Raw genomic sequence first — 9,715 nt, forward strand, 5'->3', positions numbered from 1 at the left:
CCGGGCGCGGCCGCCGCCCCGTGCGCCGGTGGTCAGCCCGCGAGCACAGCCCACGCTCGCGCGCCCAGCGCCCAGCGCCCACCGGACACAAAGCCCCGGGAGCACAGGCACGGCCACGGCGCGGCCAAACCAGGAGCCCCAGCCCACACACTACAGGCCGTGGAGAGCAGCCTGCTGCGCCCACGCCCCAAGAAGGCGCGCCGCCATTGGCGGGCGGCGGGAGGAAGCGCGGCTCTGATTGGCTGGGCGGCTCGCGCGGGTTCCATTAGCCGTCGCGCCGGGCCAGGGGTTGTAGAAACGCAGTTTAAAAGGCGCTCGGGCGGGAGCTGCGCGGCCGGGCCGCTTCTGTGGCCTTCTCGCCGCTCTTCCCCTCTGAGGCCGAGTGGGATTCGTCGTACCGCTATTGTGCGCGCTCCCCTCACCCTCCTCCTCCCCATCCCCGGCCTGAAGCGGTCCTGCGCTCGGGCCGAGTGGCGCGCGGCGGCCGGCCCCCGAGGCCGGGCCTGGCTCCAGCTCGGGACGCTGATTTCAGCAACCAGCCGCGGCGTTTCCTGACCCCCGAACCAGCCCTGCACTGAGAGAGAAAAGCCTGACGCGTTTCTCGCCCTCCCTCCCCAGCGCTTGATTTGATTTACGGGAGGAGAGATGGGGAGGGCGAGTGGTTTAATCCCCGCGGCTGCTTACAGACGCGTCTATTGTTCTGAAATTCACGAAAAGCCAAACCTTGACTACTAGCCACTTTACCTGTCCTTGGGTTTGTCACCAAAGTGTATTGTCAAGTATCCCGTTCGTTTCTCACGCTGAAGGTTTAGGCATTTGAGAATGAGTTCATTGGAGCAGTTAGTTGGGGCTGGAGAGCCCAAGCTGCATTTATTTTGTTGTTGAGAGCCTTGTCCAGGCTGAGTATCTTAAAACTTATACCTAGTGTTCAGTGCAACGAAATGAAAATCAGCATGAATGGGCCATTTAAGATAAGGTGCATACTCGATTTTCATCTCAGAAGGCGCCTAGTGACAATTCACTCGGGAACTCTCATCAAACCCGTGTTAATGATCCAAATTAAAACGTGGTGAAGTTAGAAACTTGCTAAGAATATACTACCCCTCTGAAAACAAATACCATCGATGACAAAACTTTGTATTTCTTACGATTAGATGGAGGCTTTCTGGAAGCAAAAAAAGCCGCGCAAGGGTGTCTTAATCACCCCCCCCCCCAGATTGTCAACCTCCAAACTGCTTTATAAACTTTTTAAAACGTGGTATCACTTTTTCACAATAGACTTACTTTTTTTTTTTAATTTTTATCTGGTTACTGCATGGCTGTTTTAACTCGAGTAAATTTATATTTTCTTAGAGGGGAAACGGAATTGAGGACGCAGAGGAGTGTGGTTTTGTATTGTCTGGTGACCCCACAAATGTACTTAATGCATGCCCCCTCCCCTGCAGTGTGCATGCTGCAGTTCAGTTATTTCTTCTAATACAGTCTCAAATTATCGTGTACCAAGCAAAAAAAGACCGGGTACAATCTCTGCAAAGTCACAGTTACCCACTTTATCATGTTAAAATGTTAATCTGCTAGTTGAAGCCTGTTGGCTCTGACCTGAATACTAGTAGCTTGTAAGAGGTAGGTTTTTGCTGCTTTAACTGAAAAGGATTATGTTCCCTGTGGCAAGGGTCTCTAAGCTCAGCGTCCCTATGGTCTCAGGCTACCTGGGCACCTAGGTCCCTAATGTGGATCCTCGGAGGAGGCATTACCGACACTGAAGGAATTAAGTCTTCTCCCACCCCCCCACCCCAGAGTCACCCGCAGATGCTGCACTGGAACTCAGCTTCTTTCTTAGGGTCTTTGTACCAGAACCTTTCTATGCATTTTAATCCTTACAGACAGTAATTTAACCTCCTTTTTAATCACAAGAAAAAAAAGGAGGGGGGGACAATTGTATTCAAAAGTTCTTTCTGTGAAGTCTTTTTTTTTTTTATTTCCCACCACTCTCCTTTGTCCCTTTCTCCCCCTCCTTAACCTCAGAGCCCTCACGCTCGTTTTTGTAAGTATTTTGCTTTATCAAATTGTCTGCTGTGTAAATGTTTAGTATTTGTTTTTGTTATTCTATCTTGTTATATATTACACATAATTCCTTTAAACTCCCTCCATTTGAGTGAAAATACTTGCATGGCCTCTTGTGATTGGGCAATATTCCATTCGTGTGGCTATATCACAACTTTTTGATCCAGACGTCTATTGCTAGACATTTTGAGCATTTCCTATCCTAGCTATTGTAAATGGGGCTGCAATAAACACTTTAGATCATATATATGTATATATAGTAGAATGGATATATAATAGAACATAAATATGTATGTAGATGTATATATTTATATTTTTTGTCGATAGTTACATATTCTTTGGATAGATGCCTGAGAGTGGGATTGCTGGATCATACAGTATTTCCATTTTTAGTTTTTTGAGGTAAATCCACATTGTTTTCCATAATAGCTGTAACAGTTCACATTCCTATGAAAGTCGCCTTAAATAGACACAGTACTACACCCTATAGACCAATATTAAAGGTAATACACTAAGGATTGCATTCTAGATACCTGAAATGAATGTTCCTTGAGCAAAACCATCACTTTCATTCCTTTCATCAAGTATCTCTTTTTTTTCTTATCCTTGGACACTATCAACTAAGATTACTTGCAGATTCTACAATTTTTAGGAGGTTTGGTTGATGACATATGATATCAGAGAGCAAAACTGCTTTTCTACTATATCTTCCAAAAAGTCAGGAGTCATCCAACTCAGATCTAGAATCTTCCTAGATGTAATTAGGCATATCTCTCAGTTCACTATTTTCAGCGACAAAGGTATTTTTGGCTTTTAACTCTGCTTCAATGCTCTGAAGTGGAGATTATTTTTTCCTTACATTCTATGTATTTGTGAAGTCAGTCTCCCCTAAAAGGTCCTATAGGCGTTCCTCAATATTTCCAGAAAAGGTCTCTTGTCATTTTTTTTTTTCTTTTCTTATCGTCTCACCATGGAAACTAGAGGTCAGTGAGGCATGGTGAGCCTTGGGACATGTTACTATCACTTAAAGAGCACAGACTATTTTGGGTCGAGAGATGAGGGCCTTGGAGGTTGAGGAATCTTCTCCACGCCTCAGTCCTCTGCCCTTTTCCTTGAAGAAGCAATCACTCTCCGACTTCTGAGACCTAGCAAAAGGGGAGGGTCTCACCCAGTGGTAAGTTTATTGGTGAAACATATCTAAAAATCTCATCTTTAAGAGTAAAGATGGGGTGACCCCCTTGTCTTTCACTTGCCCCCCAGCCCCACCTCAGGTCATGCAGAATGTCTCTGATTATTCTTTAGAACTACAACCATGTAAATTCTCCATACTTATGTTATGAAATTGGTTTTTCCTTTGCTAACCTATCTGAAGTTTGCGTTACTGGTCTAGCTAAGAAGACACCCAGAGAGGAATGAGATGATTTCTTTTCTGCTCTGAACAAATCTTAGGAAAAAGATTACCTCAAAGAGTTCAAGGGACCTCTTTGTTTCTAATTGCTATTTCCAAACTGTTTCTCCTCTTTCCTCCTTAAAAAAAACATTTGAAGTTAATATCATTGAGCTAAATCTTTCTCCACTTCTTTTTCTGGTCACTTTCCCTCAGATTTCTTCTTCTTTTCCCTCAGATTTCTTCTAAATCTCAATTTCAAACATCCCAGTTGCCAACAACTATCCTTTTTCCCCTAAGCTCATTTATTACTCTAATCGACACTTCTAATCCCTCTAATCCTAATACTTAAAAAAAAAAAAAAAGAGTTATCCATCATATAATCATCTCCAACTGACTCAAGTTAGAGCTCTTGATCAAGCCCTCTAATTTCTCTTTTGCAAACATTTTCAACTCTCATGTTCCAATGCCTTTCTTTATCTTTCTTGTTCGGAAGAAACGCAACCTTGCTTGGACTGATCTAGCTAGAACAAACTTTCTCATTGCTCTCATGCAGAAGCAAAGATTGCTGGAGACACCAGGCTGACTTGTTTAAATTCATGACCTCACACCTTACACGGACACTAAACACTGGCCACTAAACACTGGCCAATCACACAATTAATTTTCTGGATTAACCACTTAAAATTTCACTGCTCAAATCTCACATTCTCTCCATTTTCCGGCAGGTGACATTGCCTCATGCTTGAGAATCTGGAAACAACCTGCTGGGAATGGCTCACTGCAGAGATCAAATCTGAGGGATTCCACCACTTTGTCCTGACTCTCTTCCTTCTCCACTCCAGGATTTGATTATTTCAGTCATCTCCTTTCTCATGCATTACCAGTCTCTACTAAATATTCAGAATAAAGAGTCAGGAGGTCAAGACTTTTAAAAATGAATTGCCTGTGAAATTTTGCATTAAAAAAAAAAGGACAGCATCTTATTTTGTGTTACAAGCACCTAGTAGAAAAGTTTTTATTGTTCTCTTTTATGTTAAAACAGCCATCAAGTTTAAAAAGAAAAGTCTTAACTTGCGACAACTCTATTTTTACATAAAACCACACCTTAAGCAAAAAAATATCGATGTCACAACTTGGTCAGAAAGCTTACTAAACTTTTTTTTTTTTTTCTAATTTGTTTGGAAACCTGCTTCTGCTTCCTTTTCGAAATTCTTAATGTTATTAGCACATACCCAGTGTTTTTGGGTTTCATTCTCCTGTTATGCATTGGGGTTGGTTGTGAAGTTCATGGTGTTAACCTCAAATAACAAAAGTTACATTTAAGTGATGTCATAAAAACCAGGAGGGACTTGAAATTTGCATTTCTAACTTGTTTCCAAGATGCTAGTGAGGGTATACCTTTAGGTCAAAGTTTTTTTTTTTTACATTCTTTGTAAAGCCAGAATTGACCTTGTCATAGTATTGAATAATAGCTCTTTGTATTTCTTTCAGAATGAAATTTAATTTAGTTAATGACTAGATCTGTGATCTGGCTGCTAGTTTTCTTTTTAGCTTTCTCTCTATTCTTGCCCAGCCAGAGTAAAGAACTAGCACTTCTCCAAAGTATCTGTATTACTTGCTAATAGCCATAACAAAATTACTAACAAGGTGATAAAACCTGTTCTGTCTGTCTCACCGAGAATGTGAATTTGTGCAAAGGAGCGAAGATGCTTGGTGTAAGCTAAGGTCAAATAAGTATTATTACAGGTATATGCTGCATATACAAAAGTTGAGGGGGTGGACGTGGAGGCAAAGAACATTGACTTCTGTGCTGTACTAAATTTTGTTCCCCTTCCAATCTACAAGTTGAAGTCCTTAACCCCCACTACCTCAAAATGTGACTATATTTGGAAATAAGGCCTCTTAAGAGATATTAAGTTACAATGAGGCTGTTAGAGTGGGCTGTAATCCATTATGAATGGTCTCCTTACAGAGGAAACGGATACTAGGCATGCATGCTTACAGAGAGGCCATGTGATGAGAAGGTGGCCATATATAAGGTAGCAACAAGGGAAGAATCCCACCCAGCTGTCACTTTGATTTTGAACTTTAAGCCTCCAGAACTGTGAGAAAATAAATTTCTGTTGCCTGTGTCTGTGGTATTTGGCTGTGACAGCTGTAGCTAACACAGAACCCTCTACTTTTATAAATGAAGGAATCAGATCTCAGGGATGTTGTGACAGTGCTTGACTGGTAGAAAGCAGCCACTCATGTTCATAGCTGAATAAATGCATTAAAGTCACACAGCAAACTTGTCACTTTTTCAGGATGCACCTTGGTGAGGTCTTCTTGAATCACTGAAGATAATGCTGTTAACAGGGTGGTCCCTAGGAAAAGGGGAAGTTCCAGGTTCTCTGCCCCACCCAGCAGGAGGGTGGAGCTGAGCAGAGAAAAGAGAAGAGAGATTCCTGAAGAAGAAGGAAGCAGGATGGAGAGCCAGAAGGAGGCCTGAGGAAGCCACATGAAGCAAAGGGAGACATGTGAAGAAACTGTGTTCATTTCTTGGCCCTGGACTGGTTGAAAGAAATGTGGGTGAGAGACCCTTATGGATGTTGACTATGGCAGTGTTTATATTGATTTGATTTTGCTCTTTTCCTCCCAGACTTGTCTGGCCATTTCTAACCCTTTTCTATGGGTCCTGGCCAGAAGGCAGGTGCTTTATTTAGTCTTTTGTAAGCTTTCAGGCCTTGCTTTGGGCCAATCCCTTTTGGGTCACTTCAGGTGTTTGATTTAAAAGTTATATTCTTTGTCTTCCGTATTGTATACTCACTGTATTAAAGTTCCTTTTCATTAAAGTCTTATGTTTTGTCTTGATGCGGTGGATGACAGAACCTATATAGAGCAGGCAAGTTTGGGGGTTCAGTGATGCCCCCCTCTCCCTGCCCTTAACAATGTTATTATATTAGAAACCTCACAGCATTTGTTCATGTCATATATCCCAACATGTTATGGTATTTTGTGGCTTAACCTGACTCCTGCTAAAAAACAAGAACAAAAAAACCATTTTTACTCCGCGTATCCTTAGCATAGAATCAAACTCATCATAGTTGAGCTAATCTGAATCCAAATAGGAGAAAAAAGACTACACAAAGTTAAAATACAATGTCCAGCTAAACTGCAGTATTAGGTTGTGTCACAAGGAATTAATATTTTATATTTTCAAAACACTGAGAAGAAAAACTCAAGGAAAAAAAATCTACTTATGTGATTTCTCATAGTTTTGCTATTCATCTTTTGGTCAACAAGTATTTAACACATATCTGTAAAGCACTATCTAGCACTAAGGTCCTGGAGCTTACAAAGGTGAATGAGCAAGTTTTGCTCCCCGCTGCTAAAAAGATAATACCCAAAAGTGGTATGTTGCAATAACTTGTCACAACTTGCATGAACCTGAAAGTGTAACTCTGGCATTGCTATCACTTCAAGCCCAACAGCTTCCAGAGCGTTCTTTTGTTCCCATCTTTATTATAAAACACTTAGTAAACAGGCAATTCTGGAATTAGTCACCTGGTTTGGAATTTTGGGTGACCCTTGGCAGGTCCCTATTCTTGTGTGCCAACATTCCGTTTGTAAAAGTGGGATATTAATCCTACATTGTACGGTTCTTTACAATTGCTAAAATATGTGCACTATTGTAAAATTCAACGTCAGAAATTGTACTCGCTTGCAGCAGGGAAGCCAGTCTAAAAGTATTGGTGAACAATAGCTTGAACATTGTACATTTCCTGCTAAAGCGCACAGGAACAACTGTGCCCACTCACAGCAGCAGGCTCTTTGATATGTAACAAGTAGACTTTTGGGGGACAACGATTAATATAAGATGTGGACGAAGATTTAATTCTAAAATTAAAAGGGTCTTCAAAAAATGGCGGGAATCACTTCAATCAGTTGAGCCTAGGGTTTGAAAAGTCAAAAGACATGACCCCGACGTGATTCGAACACGCAGCCTTCTGATCTGGAGTCAGACGCGCTACCGTTGCGCCACGAGGTCCTGCTGGGCTGTGCCTCGCGCAGTTTCTTAGGACTCCGAAAACATGGCGTCTCTTCCGGGTACATCCCATGCCTATTGTTTTTTTCTTTGCCCTTCCACTTCATGTAAGTAAGAGATCAAGATCGATTTCTTTAGCGCCCAGATTTTCTTGACAACTAGCTATCTACCTAGGTTGCGATGGAACCGGAAGAAGCGGAAGAAAAGGGTTTCCCGCTTGGTCGGGTCCCCAGGGCCAAAGGAAATCCGTCCTTCCTCTTCAGCAAGCGATTTCCGTTCTTACCCGCCCTGTTAAGGGCGGAGACTCCGCTTTATCTCTCTCCCCTCCCCCAACGTGTGTTCCTCACGCTGAGTTCGTGACCTCTAGTTGGAATTTGGCGGGACGCTGCTGCGCACGCGCAGACTTCTGCCAGCTCTCGGCTGGAACCACCCATGGAGGGCTCACCGAGTTCTCATTCCTCCTTTTAGCTAATATAAAGCATTTCTTCTCAAGAGTCATGTAGGCTTGAAAGTCACCATTTTGAAAAATACTCCTTTAAAACATACTTGAAACACATACATTTGCAATTCACTGGAGATAGCAAAACGACAAAAATATAGGCCTCCCCGTCGGGGAATTGAACCCCGGTCTCCCGCGTGACAGGCGGGGATACTAACCACTATACTAACGAGGAACTGCTGATAGGGTTTTTCACCAGCATACCTTTGAAACAAAAAAAAAAAAACCCCCCCCCCAAGCCCTTTTTTTTTTTCCGCCTGTTTCTGAGAAACCTGGAAACATGGACGTTTGTTTCTTTGCTTTGCTTATTGTCCTTGCTAGGCAGCTTGGACTCTCCGGAGAGAGTAAATAGTTAGAACAAATAATTTGCTCTTCCAGTTTAAGCGGTGGCGCATTGTTGAAAACAGTTTTCTGGAGCTCTTTTATACTTTCCCAGATAAAGAATGACTTCCCTGGAGAGGGTCTTTTTTTGTTATTGTAGGTTTGTTTTAATCCTGGCGGAAAGTGTGTGCTTGAAGCAGAGCTTTATCTTCCTAGACTGCTATTTTCATTCTGCAGTTGGAGTTCAAGTCTCTCTTTGGTTGCCAGACACCCTACCAGTCCCAGCCAGGCGCCCCCAAACAATCTGTGAGCTTTCATGACACAAAAGGGTTCGTGCATTCGATTAGCCGCAGCCAGATGTGAGTTTTCTGGCTGATTTTTCCTTTCGCCTGCATTGACTTGAAAATGACAAATAACAAATAAACATGTAAATAAATAATAACATACTTAAAGAGTTCAAAATAAAAATTGATGAACCTGAGCTTCATAAGGATCCATCCTGTTCTTAGGGGAACCAGGAGAGTCTCTCGTGTCCACTCTTGACATTATGTCTAAATGAGAATATTCATAGCCATAAACTGACATGGTAAAGTTTTTATTAACGTGCTGAAGCTTACACGTCTTAGGGAATCCTCTCCTTGTGTGTGCTCTGACAGTCTATCTCTAGAGCTCTTAGATTCTTGAATGGTATTTTCCACCCGACGAAAGGGATAATTTGTTTAATGTACACACTCAAAAAAAAGAAAATTTTAGAGACATATTATCTCCCCCCCCCCCATACAATTCTGTCCTGGGATCTCTTTGCATTTCTGACTTTTCCTTAATTGTACCAAAGGGCACTGTGATAACCAAGATGATGTCCGTTCCCTTCTAACATCAAAGGGACTTGCCCAGTTCTCTACTTGGCAAAGCTGCAGGGTGGTGGGAATCCAGGAAGCCCGAACTGTCTGTCTGCCCTCCCATCCCCGCCCCCCATTTCACAGGGAGAAGAGGCTTAATCTTTACCCCTTGAGCAGAAACACCCTCCTCCCCACCTAAGAGTTGGCAAAGCTGTGCCAGTGTTTCTATATACGCGGTTGCTGCTCTTTTGCCCCCATCACTGGGGAGAGCAAGGGGCCCGCGAGTCTGCAGGGATTAGGGAGAAGGGAACTCGGCACCTGTTGTCCGTCTTCCTAAAATGGAAAGGAAAAGAGAAGGCTATTAACCTGCACAGAGTCAGGAGGCAGAGATTCCTCACCGTCAGCACTGGGAGAAAATAAACGTTAAAATATGCCTGGCAGGACAGAGGGCCAGAACTCTAACTGGAGGTAAACTGCATGATGGCAATCAATGTCATTGACAATTTCAAACCTCCCTTTGCCTAAATAAAGCTTATCACGTTTGCAAAGGTTCACATTCATTTCATCTTCTCAAC

General features: G+C 42.7%; 2 non-coding genes across 2 annotated transcripts; both read right to left on the reverse strand.

The window, feature by feature from the left end:
- Positions 1-7,412: 7,412 nt before the first annotated feature.
- Positions 7,413-7,484, reverse strand: TRNAW-CCA. The gene has a single exon. It is a non-coding gene; the product is annotated as a tRNA-Trp (tRNA).
- A 599-nt stretch (positions 7,485-8,083) lies between these two features.
- On the reverse strand, positions 8,084-8,155 carry TRNAD-GUC. Its single transcript has one exon. It is a non-coding gene; the product is annotated as a tRNA-Asp (tRNA).
- Between the last annotated feature and the right edge of the window lie 1,560 nt (positions 8,156-9,715).

The sequence above is a fragment of the Condylura cristata genome, unplaced genomic scaffold (genome assembly GCF_000260355.1).
Source record: "Condylura cristata isolate star-nosed mole 26May11 unplaced genomic scaffold, ConCri1.0 scaffold00004, whole genome shotgun sequence".
NCBI lineage: Eukaryota > Metazoa > Chordata > Mammalia > Eulipotyphla > Talpidae > Condylura > Condylura cristata.